Source organism: Neopelma chrysocephalum, unplaced genomic scaffold, assembly GCF_003984885.1.
Source record: "Neopelma chrysocephalum unplaced genomic scaffold, ASM398488v2 Primary Assembly neopelma1_80b, whole genome shotgun sequence".
Lineage (NCBI taxonomy): Eukaryota > Metazoa > Chordata > Aves > Passeriformes > Pipridae > Neopelma > Neopelma chrysocephalum.
Window position 1 is genome coordinate 12,923,344 of NW_020897742.1, and position 20,175 is coordinate 12,943,518.

Here is a 20,175-nt window from a genome sequence, read left to right on the forward strand (position 1 = left end):
TGCACACAGAGTGAGGAGCCCCTCACCCAGGAAAAGAGTTAAAGCTTATGTTTAATCAGGGGACAAGTCAGACTGTGTACTGATTGTGTGTAGTGATAACCAGCCAGCCCCTTTTATTCCTTTATCTCTCTATTTTCCTATGATTGTTCCTAGCCAAACAACCCCAGTTCCTCAGTTGTTATTTGTCCTCTGACCACCAACGATCAGTTTTGCACAATCCCCGAATGCTTTCCTTCTTAAACCCATGGTAAACCCCATACTGTTGGGGAGGGAATACACTCAGTCTGCAGAGTGACCTGGAGAACTGCCACAGCTAACTCCTGGCATAGTGTGTTGTCTGGACCCTGGGGTGAGGTTCACCCGAAAAAGCTCTGGAGGAACCTGGGGTAGGATTGAGTATCTAAGTGGGGTATTCAGGCAACCAGTAGCTGGTCACAAGTGGTATTTCCCAGGACTCACTACTGGTGTTAGTCCTGTTTAATGTCTTCGTCAATGATCTGGATGACAGGATCACATGTCAGTTTGCAGGGGACACCAAGTTGGGCATGGGTGTTGATCTCCTGGAGGGTAGGAAAGCTCTGCAGAGGGATCTGAACAGGCTGGATTGATGGGCTGACACCAACAGAATGAGGTTTAACAAGACCAAGTGCCAGCTCCTGCACTTGGATCACAATAACCCCACATAGCACTACAGGCTTGGAGAAGAGTGGCTGGAAAACTGCCTGATGGAAAAGGGCCTGGGGGTGCTGGTCAACAACTGGCTGAACATGAGCCAGCAGTGTGACCAAGTGGTCAAGAAGGCCAGTGGCATCCTTGCCTGTATCAGCAAGATTGTGGCCAGCAGGACTAGGGCAGTGATCACCCCACTGTACTGGTGAGGCTGCACCTGGAATCCTGTGTTCAGTTTTGGGCCCTTCACTACAGGAAAGACATTGAGGCACTGGGCTGTGCCCGAAAAACAGCAATGGAGCTGATGAAGGGCCTGGAGCACAAATCTGATGAGAAGTAGCTGAGGGAGCTGGGGTTGCTTAGCTTGAAGGAAAGGAGGCTGAGGGGAGACCTTATCACTCTTTACGACTGCTTGAAAGGAGGTTGTAGTGAGACAGGAGTCAGTCTCCTTTCCCAGGTAACAAATAACTGGAGAGAAGAAGCTGCTACAGGTTGTGCCAGGGTAGGTTAAAACTGGATATTAGGAAAATTTTTTTCACTGAAAGAGTTGTCAAGCCCAGGGAAGTAGCTGAGATACCCCGGAGATACGTAAAAGATGTGTAGATGTGTCCCTTAGGAACATAGTATAGGTGTGGACTTGGCAGTGCTGGGTTAATGGTTGGACTTGATGATCTTAGAGGTCTTTTCTGACCGAAATGATTCTGTAATCAAACAGTGCCACAATGAACTGTCTTCCATTAATTTATTTAATCTTTCTTGAATCCATATATAGTATTCATTTCTCTAGGTTCCTGAAACAACGAGTTTCATAATTTAGATGGAGCAGAAGGGGAGAACTTATTACTTGGTGTAAAACTTGCTTCCAGCTCATTTCACCAGACATCCCATAGGCAACAGTCATACTCCCCCTCATCTTTGCCAGGGTAGGCTGAATAGCTAGATCTGCAATATCTTTCTGACATTTCTGACATTCTGAGAGCCCATATTTAACTTTTCTTTCCCTTTTGCAGAGTGAGAACTGAACTACACAAAATATTGCATGAGTGAGTGTGTTAAGGGTTGATGCACTGTTTTAATGATGTTTTCTGTCTTACGTTTCACCTTTGACCAGATCAAGGGTGTAATTTGATCTCAATTCCCCTTTTACAACATCTATATTTTAAGGCAATCAACAGGGGAATCTGATACAACATGTTTCCTGATGGCAGCACAAATAATTGAACTGACATTAGGCAATTTATTTCTTATATGTCATAAATTAGTTGGATAAAGTGCACAGTTGTTTTCTTAGAGTTACATGTGGGTATATTAGGTAGCTGGAACTCTTTTGTCACTAAGTATTATGAATAGCACCAGACTCAGTGACAACTGACAGCACAGCCATTGAATTTCTAGGAGAAAATGATTCAACTTCTCTTGAACTTGTGTCTCCATTTTTTTGGTGGACAGGCCTCCATAATGAATATTTTTGTATACTTTGTACTTTTTGTTTTTAGTTCTAATATATAGCATATATATCACACATAATGATCTGCATACAGTTAATATTTTCAAATATATATATAGTGTCATATTAATGTGCAGCTATAATTGTATGTATATACATTTATATATTATATGTACATCTATATATTTATATTTATCATCATCATCATCATCATCATCATGGCTCGGCTTTGCAAATGAAGATTTGGGAAGGGCCCTACCCACATTTGCTACAAGCACGCTGGTGGCTAAAAAGGCCAATATGAGATAGACAAGTCCGGTTGCAAAAGGCACAGCAGAAGGACTCCTTAGGTCATAATTTATATTTATACATTTTTAATAATAAACCAGCATCCAGATGTATCAGTTTTTCAGAGCTACAGTACCTTTGTTTAATCAGTTTACAAGGGTCTGTACTAAGCAGCAGTTACTATGGAAACCTGAAAAGATTGGAACTCAAATAAATGTGTTGCTTAACAGTATGATGCAGAAGACTGATATTCACAATGACAAACCTGGTGTCTAGTGATCAAGAGAACCATCTAAATTAAAGAAAAAGCAATGAGGAAAAAATGATCTCTTCCTCTTTTCTCCTCTTCCCCCTAAAAAATCAGAATGACTAAAGGAATAAATGAAAAGCAGTCTAATAGGGAAGAATAATATTGTGCTCTCAGTAAAGAAAAGCAAATTTCTAATAATATCCCATATGGTATTTAGCAATAGGTAGCTGTAAGAAATGAAATATTCAGCATGAAAATTATGAATGGAGCTCTTGTAGAAGAGTTGCCATGACAGTATTGTATGAAGGGAGAAAAACTTTGATGTGTCTGTATGTTCACTAGCAGAAGTATTAAAATAGCTTGTCTTTAGTGCCAGATGTTCACTAATGGTACTTGGCACTGTGGCTCTCTTTCAGTTGACATTGAGTATGCAGCTGCTTGATGTCTTCAATGATTAGCTAAGGCTGAGGTTTAAAGGGGGATATCTGCCTGAAACACCATCCAAACAGAAAGAAATAGTCGTGGCATGTTGCAGTGAATTCACAAGGCAATTTGAAGAAGTGACTCAGGTTCAGCTGAAGAAAGAGCAGAATGATGTTACTGCCTGAATGTGTCACCTAGGACTCTTTTATGCCTTTCACTATTTTCTGTGCCTGAACAGTTTTGTTGCAGTATGTGAAAAAGTGTACTCTTAAAATAAAACAAAGTAAAACAAAACTTAAGCAATCTGATATCTTGTTCCTTTATCTAGTAAGATTCTGAAGTTTTGAGATTTCTAAATATTTTATTTTTCATAGAATCATAGAATAGAATCATTAAGGTTGGAAAAGACCCCCAGAACATCGAATCCAACCTTGAACAGAACACCACCATGCTAACTAAAGCATAGCATTAAGTGCCACATCCAATCATTTCTTGAACACTTTCTGGGATGGTGACTCCACCACATCCCTGAACAGCCTGTTCCAATGCTTAACCACCTTTTCAGTGAAGAAATTCTTTCTGATGTCCAACCTGAACCTCCCTTGACACAGCTTGAGACTATATCCTCTTGCCCTGCTATTAGCTGGCTGGGAGAAGAGGCTGACCTCCACCTGGCTGCAACCTCCTTTCAGGTAGTTGTAGAGAGTGATAAGTTCTCCCCTGAGCCTCCTTTTCTCTAGACTAAACAACCTCAGCTCCCTCAGCTGCTCCTCACCAGATCTGTGCTCAGACTCTTCAAGCTTTGTTGCCCTTCTCTGGATGCCCTGCAACACCTCAATGTCTGTCTTGTAGTGAGGGGTCCAGAACCGGACACAGCACTCGAGGTGCAGCTGCACCAGTGCCAAGTACAGGGGGAAAATCACTGCCCTGGCCCTGCTGGCCACACTATTTCTGTTGTTCTTGCTTATTTAGAAAGAAATAATTTTCCCCACTTTCTCCTATGCAGGACAATCCTTTATTGATCAGAAAAATACCTCCGAGCTCCTTTAGTTTTTCTACTTCTAAATGAAAATGTTGGGGATTCTGCTTTCCTAAGCCATAAGCGCCAGAAATCTCATAGCAAAATTTGAGAGGATTATCTAACATGTATAAAAAGTTTCCAAAGCCACATAAGTTTGGTAATTATTTCATAAAGAGGTTTAACCCTTAGGATCCCAGATACAAGGAGTTATTTCAGAATTGCTCTATTTATAACTCAGTTGATGTAGATCTTCAGCATTCTTTGGTACTTGAATTCTTTTTTTTCCATTGATATTCTTGTAGCTATTCAATGAGATATTCTTTTTGCCTTGGACTAATGGATTTCTGCCAGAGACACTGTTTTAACATTTAGAATCTAAACTTTAACTGATAATAGTTTTATCCTAAAACTTAATGGTAAATAGTTTCTCTCTTTTTCTTCTTTATTTTATTATGACAAATCATTCCAGCTGGGAATGCAAAAATTTTCCAAAGTTAAAAGAAAATACATTCAAAAAAGCAAATAGGAAAAGAAATTTTTATAGTTTATTATATAGATGTTAACTCACAATTTTGTTGCAAATAACCCCAGAAAGGCACTATTGGTTTTGTGGATATTAGAGTGAGGAATGTTAGAAAGAGGAAACCTACTCACTGATCTTAATATGGCATTTCGAATCTATAAAAGTGACTCCTTAAAGACTGCCTTTTTTGACAGATGAGTGATATAGTTTAAGAAAATTTCACTTCTCAGTTGTAAATGAAATTAAATTTACATTCAAATTAATCTTCATGGGTATTGTATCCATTATCTGCTATCATTGTCCAACAGCCTTCTTATAACTTTGACATGAGAAACAGTCCTACTTCGTAATTTATCATTGTTGGGACAAAATCTGCAGCTTTGTTCTGCGTTTTAAACTTGAAAGCTGAAGATTTAATCCCTTAGGGTTTCATATTGCCCCATTTTGTACTTCCTTTATCTTTAAATGACCATTTCCATATTATTTCATCTAGACAAGCTAGGCTTTATGGTAATAATGTGCCAAAAAGTCACAGCAGAAACTGATTTATCACACTACAGACCTCATACAGTCTATTTAATATGTTTATTATTCTCTCCTATTGTGATAGAAAACAGCATATGTTTTATTGTATCTTGTAATTCACCTTCAATGGCTCACCATCCATCCACTATTAAACCTCCTACCTTGTCTAAGCATCAAGTAAGAGGGAAAATACAAGAGCGTGAAAAGAAAATGACATTCCTTATAAAATAGATCCCTTATCATTTCACAGAACATTTACACTTATATGTCCGGATTGTGAAAACATAAGCCAAATCTTTACGAAAACAACTGCAAAGTATTTCACATTGCTTGCAATTTGCTAATCCAGATAAAAATGATAACATTTTTGCTTCTACATATCTTCTTCTGACCCACTGGATCCTATTTTTGATTATACCTTTGTTCTGATCATTGGACAGAGATGTTAATCAACACTGGTAAATATTTTTAGCAATAAATCTAACCAGAGGGAAGTATTCTTTTTTCTCCTGTTGCAAATATTCCTTTCTAAAATATATGAGCTGAAGACATTTTATATATTACTGAAATGAGTCAAACTTATAATGTTATTGCCTGTTAATGAGATAACGTTCATTAGAATGAGATAACATTTCTGACGTAATATTTTTGTCATAATTTTGTTCTTGAATAACACGGACTTTTCCCAAACCTCTGACAAATACATAATTAATAAAATAAATAATATTTTTAGGCATTAACTAATGCAGAATTTGAAACTATTATTTCTTCAGTTGATGAGATAAAGAATGATGCTGTCAATACTTCCACCTTATTACTTTGAATAAACTCATAAAATCCTTTAACCTGAATCAGTAGAAACTACTTAAAATTACATTATTTATAAGAAATGCAAATTTGTCTTTAAAAACCAGAAAACAGAAAAAACCCATTGAGTATGTATTGAATTTCTTTTAATAAAGAAGCCACTTTTTGGTCAGTAAAGGTGAAATAAAAGAACTATGAGGACATTTAAACATCTGAAAACAGAGCATGGTCATTGTAACTTTTACATAAAATATCATTGTGATTCAATGGAATGGTTAATATGATTACAGAAACCAAATATTTTTAGGATGGACTAAAATAAGTGGGACAAGATAGAATAAAAATCAAAATTATGAAAGAATGAAACAATATTCACATTTCATATATTTTGAAACCACAGAAGAACCAAGTGAAATGAGAGAAGGAAGAGTGGCCTCCATTTTAGGAAAAAAATTAGTGTTGCTGGAAGACTAAAGGAGACGAAAGAGGAATTATAATAAAATTAAATGGCAGGTAGAAATCAAAAGGTTTGAATTATATGTTCAAAAGCAATGAACCCTGTTAGAAGCCATAAGATTTAGGAATAAAACAAAACAAATAAAACCGTATAAAAATCTTTAATAACATTTATATAGAACTTCATCATCCTATGAAAAGGACCAATAAAATTTTCTGTGGCAGCAAAGCACCAGAGCTGATGACCCTGGAGGATTTTTATAAACTTTTGGTTTGCTGAAATACAATATAAGTCCCAATGTTGAGTAGGAGAGAGACCAAACACTAAGTACCTCACAAACATGGGACTTTACTCTCCTGGAAAGGATCTTCTATAGCTATGTGCTTCTTTGCAATAATAATATCTAAGTTACATACTTTGAGTCTGTTAAATTACTTGAAAAAGGAATAGTTAGTGAGAATGAAACGTGAGATTTGCTCTTGGAAGACCCAGAAGGGCTGACTTGCTGATTCATCTCTCCTCTACAGTGCACATAAAAATTTAAGTGCCTATGTACACTACAGTGAGAAGTAAGTGAGAAGGAAGAATGAGCATTCTTCAAGATTTCAAGATAACAAAGAAAAATCAAATAAAAGTGGTGAAGACAAGGACATATTTTCAGTCATACTAAGTACTAGTGTTTGTATGCCTCTGCTGAGAGAGGTTTCACAGCTCTTGAATCCTCTGAAGTATGCATCTGTGCTGTTGTTTTGATAAACTAAGCTGTCTCTCCATCGTTGCAAAGGCAGTAGATTAGACCATCTGACCTGAGAGAAATGTACCCTGGCATTCAGTTGCTCAAATATAAGCATCTTTTTCCATTTGAGTTACCTTCCCAGCTCCTCAGCTACTTCTCCAGAAGGGTATGCATTCCCTAAAAACCCTGCGACATAACCAACAAAGGTACGCTAGTAGCTCAGATAGTCTGGAGCATCTCCAAGGGCTTTAAATGTCTACTTTAGGCACCTGAAGTCCCATAGAATTTCCTGCCCTCTCCATGGAAAATTAAGCCAGCATCTCTCAAGCCCAGTCATGCCCTTGAAATCAATTTTGAAGTTTCATGAACAGCAAGAGCAGGGAACCTTCACAGGGAAAGTGAGACAGGATGGAGAATGATCACTGAACAAGAAGGGCAATGACTGCCCAGAAGACTTGAACCAGACTTTGATCGTGACAGCGGTAGGCTCCAGTGACAGTCTAGTGACTGTCAGAAAAGGCAAGGTAATGAGTCAGATCTGGCTCCCTGCAGCAAGTCTAGCCAGGAACAGCAGGAGATGGGACCAGCACACACATACACATGAGCAAGAGCTGAAGGCTGAGCTGAAATGGAGCTCCAGAGCCCATGAGCAAGGGAAAGGGGGAGGCCCCAGAAGAGGTTGGTAAGGGGCATCACAGTTTCAACTTTCAGCGGGCTTTCAACGGGCACTAGTTGAGGATGTAGCCATGCCCATGTGCACAAAGAAACCACTATTGGTTAGAGCATCAATGAAGCCATGGCATTCATTTAAAACATTCAGTGGATTAAGAGAGAATTAAATTCTACTTCTAGAACATTTCAGAAAGATAAAAAACATTCATATAAAGATGAGATTAATTGTTTTAGAATGGACAGATGTACTCCAAGCCAGATAATTCTCCTTTCACTGCAACCTGATGTATCTGGTTCTAATGCATCCAGTAGAAAAGAGCATTCTAATTTTCACATATTTGAGGAAAATAACAAAGGAACAACAACTAACTATGAAGAGATTCATATGTTTCATGTGTTAATACAAGGTATTTTCAACATTACTTTGTGAAGTATTATTATTTTTATTTTGAAGATAAGAATGCATCAGTGAATAAAGGTTAAGGTGAACTTTTCAAATTTACTGGATTACTATTTACTTGAGCCACTGAAGATCACATGATGAGCCACTGACAGAACTAGGAGTGATGCCTGATTTTCCTAAATTCAAGTGGTGTCCTCTGGTCACTGGTTCACATTTCTTTATTTCTTTTGGTAGTATCTAAATGCTCATGTAAGCTAGTTTGTCACTTATGTTCATTCTCCTTAATTTTTTTTTCCTCTCTTACATGGACAAAAAAATTTTAAAAAGTACAGAGTATTTGTACATTTGTATATGTGCTTGCAAATGTACATTTAAAGCAGTACTTATATTAGCAGAAGAGTAAGTTGAAATAAGCCTTTACTGCAAGCAATATTAGAGTACTATAGCGATGGTTCTTACTTCAAACAGAGAAGGTAAATTTCTGGAATTTAATCTAATTAATAGGACGAGCACAAAACATACAGGTTTTTAGATTTAGATTTTGTCATAGTCACTATGAAAACTGATCATTCAGGTAGAAATGCAAATATAGTAGTGATGACAAGCTAATTTAAACAATTTTTTAAATTCAACAATGAACGAAATTGAAATTCTGAAGGGAATGCAACAAGTGAACATAGAATAAGCAGCATCAGCACCTCTGTCTGCTAAAATATTTGGGATGACAGCAAGTTCAAATGACAAGGAAGGAACATAGTAAGATTAAACATAGGTCTTTTCGTCTCTCAAGAATGTAAAAGGATAGTGAAGAAATGTGTTCAAAAATAGCTCAAAAGAAATATGGCATGAATATTTTCTTACTGAATGAGATATGACAGGATAATAGAGCTAGAATACCATCACCCTAGATTCACTGTCAACTAGAGCTCAGTGTAACTTATGAAATTTCACTTTGCTGTGACTATAGAGAGTACATTTGACTGATATTGTAAGAACAAAGAGAGCTTTGCAGACAGCATGGTAAAAAAAATACCTCTTTTACTGTCAACATATGGAAACACAGATGGGGGCCAAATAAACTGAATTTGGGGTTTTCTATAATTCACAAGGGGATATCTTTTCAAAGGAAAATTATATTTACTAGGATTTTTTGTTGATTTCCATGACAGTTGGATTTATTAATGTTCAATTGCTTCAAATATTCTAAGGTGATTGGAAGCTTTTCAATTTTGATAATTTAGTGTTGGATTTCCATATTTTTGGATTGCTTGATAATACCACTGTGAAACAGTTCACACATGGATAGGCAATAATATCTGAAGAGAGCATCAGCAAATGAAGAGGACCCCACTAGAACCGACTTCTGATGATGGTACCATAAATGCATTGTCTTGTGTCCCAAATTGCATGACTCTCAGGCCATTGCTTGATAAGTTTATGTACTAGGGAATGGCAGGCTTGTAAAAAGTAGCGTTATATTTTCCACAGATCTGTTGGGGAAGACCAGCACCTGTACTTGAGATTAGCCTCTACATCCGGACTTATAAAAACTGCCATGGGACAACATGGTTCATTTCACTATTTATATCTCAGAACCATAAAACCAGTTATTATTTTCATTTTCCTTCTGTGTATCAACAGTGACAGTAGTATCCAATAGCAATGGCAGAGGTACATCAGGGCTATACTTGGCAGAACAAAACTTTTATTTAGTATGGACCATAGTGGCAATCACATGAAGATATGGAGTAAAAAAAAAATCTTAGTTGATGTGTTAATTCTTGTAATGATTATACTGAGTATCCAGGCATGGTATGCAGTGTCATGTTCCTGAAAATTCTGCTGACTTGTCGGAGAACTTAATGTTCCAGCAATGTATAGAGAAGGGAATAGAGGACTGGGGAGGGAATACTGATGAAGACACTAGAAGAAATGTAGTGAAAAATGAAAGTCACAAGTAACACTGAGATGTAGGTACATGGAAGAGCCCATACTTCTACTGCAGACCTGCTGGTGTAGTAGATTTGTATAGTTAAATAATACCTCCCTTTTCCAGGAGGAACAGGATATTCCATATAATGTTACATCAGCCCAGATATATAAACAGACGGAATGAAGAGAGTGCTCTATTCTTTTCTGGGCACTGAGTGAGGCGGTTTCAGGTCAGTTCTTTCAGGGGGAAGAAAAAACATCAGTTGTGTGGGAAGTATCTTTATTTTAAGTTCTTCTTTGTATGCCAATTGCTTATAGTGTTTATCTATCTTTGTGTAAATATAAATGATTTTCCTTAGCAGTCCCGGGGTAGGTTTTTTTTCCTTTCTCTCTTTCCCTCTTTCCCCCCACCTCCTTCTCCCTGGAGGAACTGGGCACAGGCTCCATAGATACCTGATGTTCAGCTAGAGAAAACAACCACAGCTGGTTAGGTCAGGACTGAAAAAAAAATTAACTTGAAAATTATCTTGAAATCATATTCAACATTAATAAGCTACCCAGCCTTCTCTTTCCTCCTGAAGGTGGAAATTTATGTGGTAAAAATATTTTTTTTTTCATATACACTCTGTCTACATGAATAAAATAAAACATTCAAGGGCCATTCTCTTGCCTTGAGATGAAGTGGTATGGAATGGCTTGTGTGCACACAGCTGAACACTCTCATTGTGCAGAAGAGGGAGTCTGCATCCACATACACAATTGGAGTTGGTCCCTGGCCCATGCTTCCTCCTGAGCCACGTCTGGATAATGCCCAGAAAAGTTAGCCGGCCCAATCCAAAAGAAAACAGGTCCTAATAATTTCACAGTATAAATGGCCATAGGTCACCACACACATGCATGTCGCATTCTGTTTCATTGACTAATATAGTCATAGGAATGAAAATAGCATTTAATTTAGAATTAGCTTTCAACGGGGATTTGATCTGACAGAGTCAAACAGATTTAGACATTATAGTCGATCTAAAATGGATGTAAAATTCAAACATGGCTCACTGAAACTGGTGAGACAATTTCTTTAAGAGGAATGCTGTATTACTTTCTGGTAGTTATCAAATGCAACACAGTTTTCAGTTCTCTGTGCCTACTAGCAATTACAGTATTAATTTAGAGAGATGTGTTACTGTCTGTTTTGTAAATATAATGTACAACTGTCACAATGTTCAAGCAAAATCCAATTTTTCTCTCTGACCAAAGAGAACTATAGCTGACTCTGTAGTAATAAAGTTTCCAACAAGATTTTTAAACAAGTTTTCCCCTTCTACTCGGTATTACTGAGGCTGACCCTCGAGTACTGTGTTCAGTTTTGGGCCCCTCACTTTAAAAAGGACATGGAGATACTGGAGTATGTCCTGAGAAGGGCAGCGAGGCTCATGAAGCATCTAGAAAACATGTCTTACGAGGAATGGCTGAGGGTCTGGAGAAAAGGAGGCTCGGGGGGACCTCACCACTCTCTACAACTACCTAAAAGGAGGTTGTAGAGAGGTGGGGACTGGTTTCCTACTGTGCTGCAGTAAGAGGACAAGAGGAAGTGGCCTTAAGTTGAGACAGGAAAGATTCAGATTAGATATTAGAATTTTTTTTTGCACTGTTAGGGTGGTCAGGCTTCCCAAGGAGCCGGTGGAGTCACCATCCCTGGTGATGTTGAAGAGGTATCTGGGTCTGGCACTGGGTGATGTGGTTTAGTGGTTTAGGGGTTACAGTGGCAGTGCTGGGGTGATGGTTGGACTGGATGATCTGAAAGGTCTCTTCCAACCTTGATGATTCTATGATTCCATGATTCCAGCACAATATATGGCCCATCTTAGTAAATCAATTTTACTAGACATTATAAATGTCTAAGACAAGATTTTACTTGTTTATTTTCTCTTTCAAGCCCTCAGACAAATGGGTCATCCAGCAATAGACATAGAATTAGCACCCCATGGAGTCTGCAGTCACTCAGTACAACGCAAGACCTCTAATTTTTTTGCTTCTTTTCTAAAAGGGCCTCATCTGTAGCAAATCTGACCAATTCCACGTATTCCCAGTGGGAGCAATTAAGCATTCACCATCAAGGTCTGACTTCTTTGGAACTGGATTTAGTGGGACAATATTAAGCTCCCAAATCTTCTTGAAACAGTTTTGTGGCATATGGAACATAAATTTGTTATATTTGGCTGCTTGCTACTTAGCAGCTGCAGCTGTTTGCTGTGGTGTTCATTACTGTCAGTTCTGATTCCCCTTTTAATGTTTGTCACATTATCAGTGAGCATCTACAAAATTTAGCCTACAACAGTACATATTAGTATTCTGGTGGTCTAAGCTACCTAGGTAATGAATAGTAAAATACTAATTCTGTAGATCTGACAAGCCTTTTCCAGTGTGACCCTCTAGACTACAAGACTGAAAGCATAGTGCAATTTAGAACAGTAACTTTTGTATACGTTTATTGTACAAAAGATGAAGAGCATGGATTATAACCATGCCTTAGGTGATGCAGTATCTTCTTTCACATTGTTACTGCTTTTTGTAAATATCAGTAATAGATTATTTGCTGTTTCCATCTAAAATTACACTGCATAATTTTTTATAAGAGAGAGAAGATCCAATAACTCCAGGTCACAAAATCTGCCTTGTATCTGAAACATTAAAGCAGCTTCAAGAACCACCACATTATAATAATACATGGGCAGGGATGCAAGCTTTTTATATGATAGTAGTGTGCTAAAAAAAAAACATTCAAAATAGGGTGTCTCTGGAGGAGTATCAGGTATCAAAAAATAACAGTAACAATCCCAAAACAACAGTTTCTTCTCTGTAGAACTTCTTGAAGAATGGAATAAATGTTTAAAGTGAAATATTCCTTAGCAGGCATGAAAGGTAAGAGCATCTCTTGACAGGTAATTTTTCTCTAAAGGTTATGAAGACATACCGTGTTTGTCTATATCTGAGGAAAGGTAGTGAGATGACACAGGGTCAGGTGAGAGTCATGGTAAAAGTTGATGAGAACACTCAAAAATTTTCCAAATAATTTATATTTTGCTGACAGTTGAGCTCTGCTATCCACTCCAAACAGCTCAAGAGGATGTAAAAAATGAGGCTAAAACTCTTTAACTTGTTCATCATGTTGAAAACAAATAAGAACTGTGACAGTGGCTGAGCACCCGGTATGGGAGAAGGAAAAATGGTTTCTAGGGGCAAATGATGAGATGATGGGGCAGTATATAATGGGAATGATTTCAAAACTTAGCGTTTCATTGCATATATGAGCAAAGATCTTTTAAATAATAGCCCCAAGTTACAACTAAGGAGCACGTGCTATGATGCTTAGGGAAAAAATCCTCTGTGACATGGTTTAAAGGAAACTCTGAATAATAACAGGTGGGAGGTTGATTTTTAATGCAGAACTTCTTATAACAGAATGTCTTACATTAAAAGTTGTAAGAACACTGATATGATCGATATAAATCAGAACAAAAGTATATTTTAAATGCGTCTTGCCACCAGAAGTGGCCAATAGGGGACACCTATTGATGTTAACTATTTCACCTGTTAGAAATATGCAGAAGATTTCTGTGAACTCATATTGTTTCACTGTATCTCCTGGATATTTTACCATTCACTACACCTTCAGTCAAGGAACTCCATAGTAACATTATATAGTCAGGAGTTCTCTTTGACTCTTTTGGATCTTGATTCTTACTAACTTTGTCTGATGCCTAATAGGCCTCATATGAAAAGAATGAGTAAATACTCCCAAGCCACTCTCTTCATGTCATTCATGATTTGATACGCTTCTGCCATATCTTTCATATTTTCATTAGCATATCACAAATAAGTTTTCTATCACATGTCCACAAAAAGTATCCTTTTGTTAATTTTCAAGAAAGAGCACTACCCTGCATGGTCATACTCTTTGTGGGAGTAATTTAATGCCTTTAATTCTCTTCATTACCTGGCCACGAATCTATTTGAGTTCTTTCCCGATTCAAACACATCTTATTATTCAGTAATATGGTTGTTAGAATAGGTAGACCTTATCTCTAAAATCCTGGTCTCAGTGCAAGTGAAATTCTCAATACAGTTCCTTTAATAAAGGAATTCTCAATACAGTTCCTTCATTTGATTAAATGAACAGAGCAGAATTATATTTTCAAATGTTTGGAGAGGGAATTTAATTTCTATATAGCAAAGAAAAAAATAATGGAAAATGAAACCTTTTTTTGTGCGTTAGGAATGTCTACTTGATTCTGTTATACATGTCATTAAGACATAAACAGACTGATAAATATTAATCTTAATTAAACATAAAGGAAATGTGTTTATTTCATTTATAATTATTAGGTTGGAGTTTAAAAATTAATCAACTTTCTGTCATGGTACTGATTTTGATCCAGTGACCACTACTTGAAATAAAATACAAATCAGATATGATTTTAAATACAAAATTCAGCAATTTCTATATAGAAATTAATGTCAAAATAGTACTAGAGCTCATGCTCAGATGAATACTAGGGATATTTGCTTTTTAAGCAAATATCTTTTCACTTTCCTTTTCACTCCCTTCTTTCATGGGATGAAACATCCCATATTGCATCACATGAGTAAGGAAAAGCTTGAAGCTGATAGCATGAACACAACGGTTTTTTTTAGGGGATGAAATCTTGTTGAAGACACCTAACCTTTGGCTCTGACAGTTTTCTGAAGAGCAAATTTCATATTTCCCCATTCTACTCAAAAAACGAGGGTTGTGGTCAGTTCAAATCAGCTCATCAGTCTGATTCACTATATTCACAAATGATTTTACCAAAATGGAGAAGATGGTGTAGAGGTATGAATGGGCAGTTAGGGTTCCCAGAATGAGAGGGGGGAAAAGCCTAATGTAAGTCGGCTTTCTAGATGAGAGAAATACTTGCGAAATCACAGCCCTAGAAATTAACCACGAGGTTTAAGGTTGTCTTGAGAATGGAGTGAATTCCACAATTAAAATAAACATTTAAGATATTCAAAAGTTGCTAGGTAAAACCAGGAAGCCATCCAAAACTTCTGGTATTTGTATTTGCAAGCTATATGAGTGAGTGCTAAACACAGGGAGAAACTAAACATATTTCAGGGAGTACACAGAATAAATGATTGCCATATATGGTCATAATAAGTTTTACTTCAAAGGACTTCTGAGTACTATTACAGGACAGTGTTTCAAAACTAGGTGGTGAATTTATCCCAGGAAACCTTATTAAAGCTTTCTGAAAATTTACATTCTGGCTTAACACTTCGGAAATATATGAGTGTGGTCCTTAGGAACTTGGTTGTGTTTTCTTTTTGTAGAATTTTGAAAAGATTGAAGAACTGCTGTCTGGTAGAAGTCAGCATTTAAAGTTTAGAGGAGAACTAAGTGTGAGTTTCAGAAAAGACCTGAGGTGAAAATAATCAAAACTTATCTTGGAGTGAGATCTCTTACAGTGAGACTTCTGCTTGAATACTGAGAAATCTGGTCAGTGAGAAAAAAAGAGTTAGAAATCAGTAAAAAAAAGATGTAAGGGCATTCATTCCCAAGGGGGACTTCTGAGTGATTAACTCTCATCTATCTTGGCTCAAAGCTGTTTTACTTCTCCAGACTGACTTGTGTACCAGACCTGGTGTCAGACAACAATAATATATATAGCAGCTTTAAACCAATTGTATGTTGGATTCTGTTTGTTGGGTTTTTTTTAAAAACATTGTACAGAAATAATTACAGCAATCCCGCAATGCCAAAAGGAAAGTTTAGAAAGTAGTTAAGAGGTTAGTCAATCTGCAAAAACTACAGGATGTACTACTGCAGGTAGTAAAACTTGTGCCTGAAGGTAACTTTATCTTACAACACGACCCTTTGAGACCCAGACCTCAACACGTAAGCATGCAGTACACAAAAAGTAATAGCTATTTAACATTGAATTTAACAAATAATTAAGTTAATATAAGTGTATTTTCATTTTATTAATATGATCATGTTGGTTACACCTTTATTCTGAAAATGGATGTGGTGACTGTGGAAACATTTCTGGCAAATCAACAGAAACCCAGAAAAAACTGAGCAGACACATGGTTTCATATGGATGAGTAAAAATAACAATGAAGAAGTTTCTCGTTGGTCACGACAGACTGTCAGCTGCAAGACAGTACTTAGGGTAAAACAAAAAAATATGAAAACATGAAAATCTTTTGTAGATAAGAAATGTGAAGACATGGAAAAGAAAAATCAGACATCTATGGAAGCAACAAATTATTATAATTGCATTATCCATAGTCATTCACACAGATCTTCTGATTATAAAAGCAAATCATGTAACATTGCTTTCCAGAACTCACTCTTAGCTAAAGTGAAAGCTCTTGGGAACCCTAAATCTTCATGTGTCACTAACAGTTTATTATGTCTTTTTTCATCTATAGAGACAATTAAGTCTCAGTTGAAAAAGGACATACTTTTCTCTATGCCTCTAATACCGGAAAACACAGAAATTCCAAAATGTTTCAAAGTTTCTTATTATTGCATAGTCATAGAAGAGCAATGCATTGTCTGCCTGACTGTTTTCAAAATAGAAGTGAAAATTCTTGTAGAAAGTTAAAAGATTCCCAAAACAAAGTATTTAAATTTATTTATGATATCACTTTCTGAAAATGATGTTGTGCTTAGTAGTGAATACAAATTTAGTGATTTTCCTCTAGCTAATTTAGCAACTTTTTACAGTCTGTATCACAGAAAAAAGCATTTCTGATGACTCATCACCTTATCTTGGAGATTGGGTAAAATATGTTATAAATTGTTGACCCTATCTTCTAAAAGCACTGAAGTATGTTCCTGTTAAAAAATCTTAAAAAGCATTTTTCAGTAGTAAGGCATTGTCTCTGAATATCAGATGAGTAATATAAAATTAATTTTTTAAATTTCTTCGAGAATATCAAATGTTGGCAACAACTTCAAAGACTGAATATTGTAAATATTGTAAATATTTTTCAAGTAGACTCAAAATGTTTTGTTTGTTTTTCTTCCTGGTTTTATTTTTTGATATAGAATTAAAAATAGAGAAGAATCAAAGACTTTTATATTTACCGGATTTTATAAAAGAATTTCCCTGAAGGGTTATACTGAAACAATGAATAGTTTTCCAAATATTCTAGTAATAAATGTACTTCTTCTCTTCAATATATCCTGAGAAAGCAGAATAAATGAAAGGGAATTTCACTCAGTGTTATGTTTTGTTTTTCAAAAAGTCAGATATTTCATTTTTATTTCAGTAAACAAAAATCACAACAATGTAATTTAGCCACTTTGAAGGAAGCATCACTGTTTTAAATACTCTAACACTAGTAATTCTAAAATAAATACTCAATTTCTAATTATTAAGTGAAGTCTTGAAATTCATAAAAATATGGAGAAGGATTTGTTTGTATAAGGAATGCTGTGAACTGGGTGGTTGGTCATGTTTCCAGTTTTCTAGAAGGAAAAGTTCTGTCTTCAGAATACGGTTCTTGATAATAGTAGCTTTTAGTACTTCTGGTGTAACAGTAAAGAGAGTACTTTCACTGTGAAAGATTAAGAAATTTGCTAACTATTTGTGGTAGTTTGGCCTAGGCCTTCCTTGGTGACCAGCTTGTAACCAAGGAAGTGCCCAGATTTACCCGGTATTCCCTACGATTTTTACGTAAACTGGGGTATAAGAAGAAGGGAGGAAAGACCTTCGCTCTCTTTCCTTCCGGCGGCTTTGGAGGTGCAGATCTCCCTGTTGTTGAGTCTGTTGGCTTGGAGAGTGAGGCCTGGTAAGACCTTGTCGACCTTGGGAGGCAGAGGTTGCCGGTAGTCACCCCAGCGTGACTCTTTGTTGTCCCAAGGAGAGTAGTAAGATATTTTTTTTTGCCAATTCTTTTAGTTGATAGATCTTGGGCTACTGATCGGGAGATATATATATATATATAAAATTTTGGTTTTTTGTTCTTCCCTTCCCCTTTTCCTTTTCCCTGTGAAATTGTATATATATTTTCAACTGTACATAACTGTAATATAAGTGTAAATATATTTATATATATTTCTTTGTCTCTCTCTTGTTTTCGGTTCTTTTGTTTTTTTTTTCCCCCTCTTCTCTCTTGGTTTGGGGTGAGGGGAGGGACTTCTTGTGGTAAGGTTTGGAGACTTGGTAGGGAGCCAGCTCCAAACCATAACACTATTTATTCTTTCGAGGCCAAGTTTAAAATTAATCTGGAGTCACACAAATTACTTAGAAATAGTGCTATTGAAATGCATTAAAATTACAATAAATAATTTTTAAAACAACTTATTTATATATGTGAATGTAATTTTAACATCATAAATACCTAGGAAAAAATAGTACATGACCCAAAGTGGACAGGTGTCTTCTTAAAATGCACTAAAATTACAGCATTTTCCTTATTTTACTAGTTTTATTTTAGGTAAGCTTGCCTTTAGCTGAATGAATAATGGATAAATATGGACAGTTATGGATAAGTAATGGATAAATATAATCAAATGCCCTAAAATGGGAGATAAAACCAGTGATATGTACTCAAAGACTGACTGAAAAATTTAGATATGTCATCTACAAGCACTCATCACACTTCTGATTCTTGGGATAAAGAAGAGTGGAGTCACTACAGAAGCTGTCTGTCAGCACAGTGCTTTAGTGCTTTCTCTAGTATACTGTGTTTGTGGAAGTCAAAGAATTGACAGACAAATGAGAATATCCTAACTTCTGAAACTGCTAAGCATAACAAAGTTTTAAGGTTTTTTCCTTTAGTGTTTAATAAAAAGTAGCAGGGAGAAACTTGGCTCTGATACTAGAAGATACTTGACATAAGTTAATGAAGTGTAGGTATTGCTACAAGAAATTTAGCATAATTCCCATTATATTTATTTTATTATGGTGTCTGTTGAAATTTTACTAAGGTAGAATTCCTTAGGCTATTTGCCAGGATTGTTTTCAGTGACTAAAAAGTGCAAGGTTAAACTGCAATAACAGTAATCAGGATAATAAATTCATAATAAAATCATATAGAACTGATATAAATGTAAATGAGTATTTCAGATATTCTATAAGAAAAAGGTGGTGTTTAATTCATTAGTTCTACAGTCTTTGCTGCAGACATCTGCAGCACTGTTGTTAGTTTATATCTCCATTTCTATTTAGTAAAACCGTGCCTGTGTGATAATAATTTCAGACTAAGTAGTTATAGACAAACCTACCAAAGTCACAAATGTTCACTAAGAGTTTCTTCAGCTTACAGTCATCTGGGGAAATAACTCAGCATGCCAAGCATCCCGAATTTAATGCTATGCTACTGCTAAACGACCTCTGTTACTCATGCCAAAGAGATCAGAGGCACTCTATTAACTTGAAAGAGGAAAGCTACACAGTAAAATTTGAAGTTTGCACCACAAAAAAAAAAAAAAAAAGATTTTAGGGAATCACAGAATTGCTCAGGTTGGAAGGGACCTACAGAGGTCATCTGATCCAAACCACCAACTTAAACAGAATCACATAGAGCAGGTGGTCCAGGAATGTGTCCAGTCATGTTTTGAATCTCTCCAAGGATGGAGAGCCAACAACCTCTACGAGCAAGCTGATTCTAGTGTGCTCAGACAGATTGTCATGTGTTTTAATCTGTATCTGTCAGGGTTGACAGCAAGCCTGTCAGCAGCCTGGCATTTATCGACGAAGCAGTGGACATAAACCGAATTACAGTATACCCCTGAAAGGGAACACAGCATGCAGAGGAATGTAGGCAACATTCAGAAAGGAAGAAGATGGAAGACAGAAATGGACTTCCTGTACTTTTTACAAGTCAGGATGACTCGACAAAAACTGTGTTTACTATTTTGCAACCAATCCTGGTGTGTGTATACGTGAAAGTACCAACAGCAGGTTGACATGTGGATGGCCTGATGGTCTGATCTATGTGTACCAATAGTAGGATGACATGTGTATAGC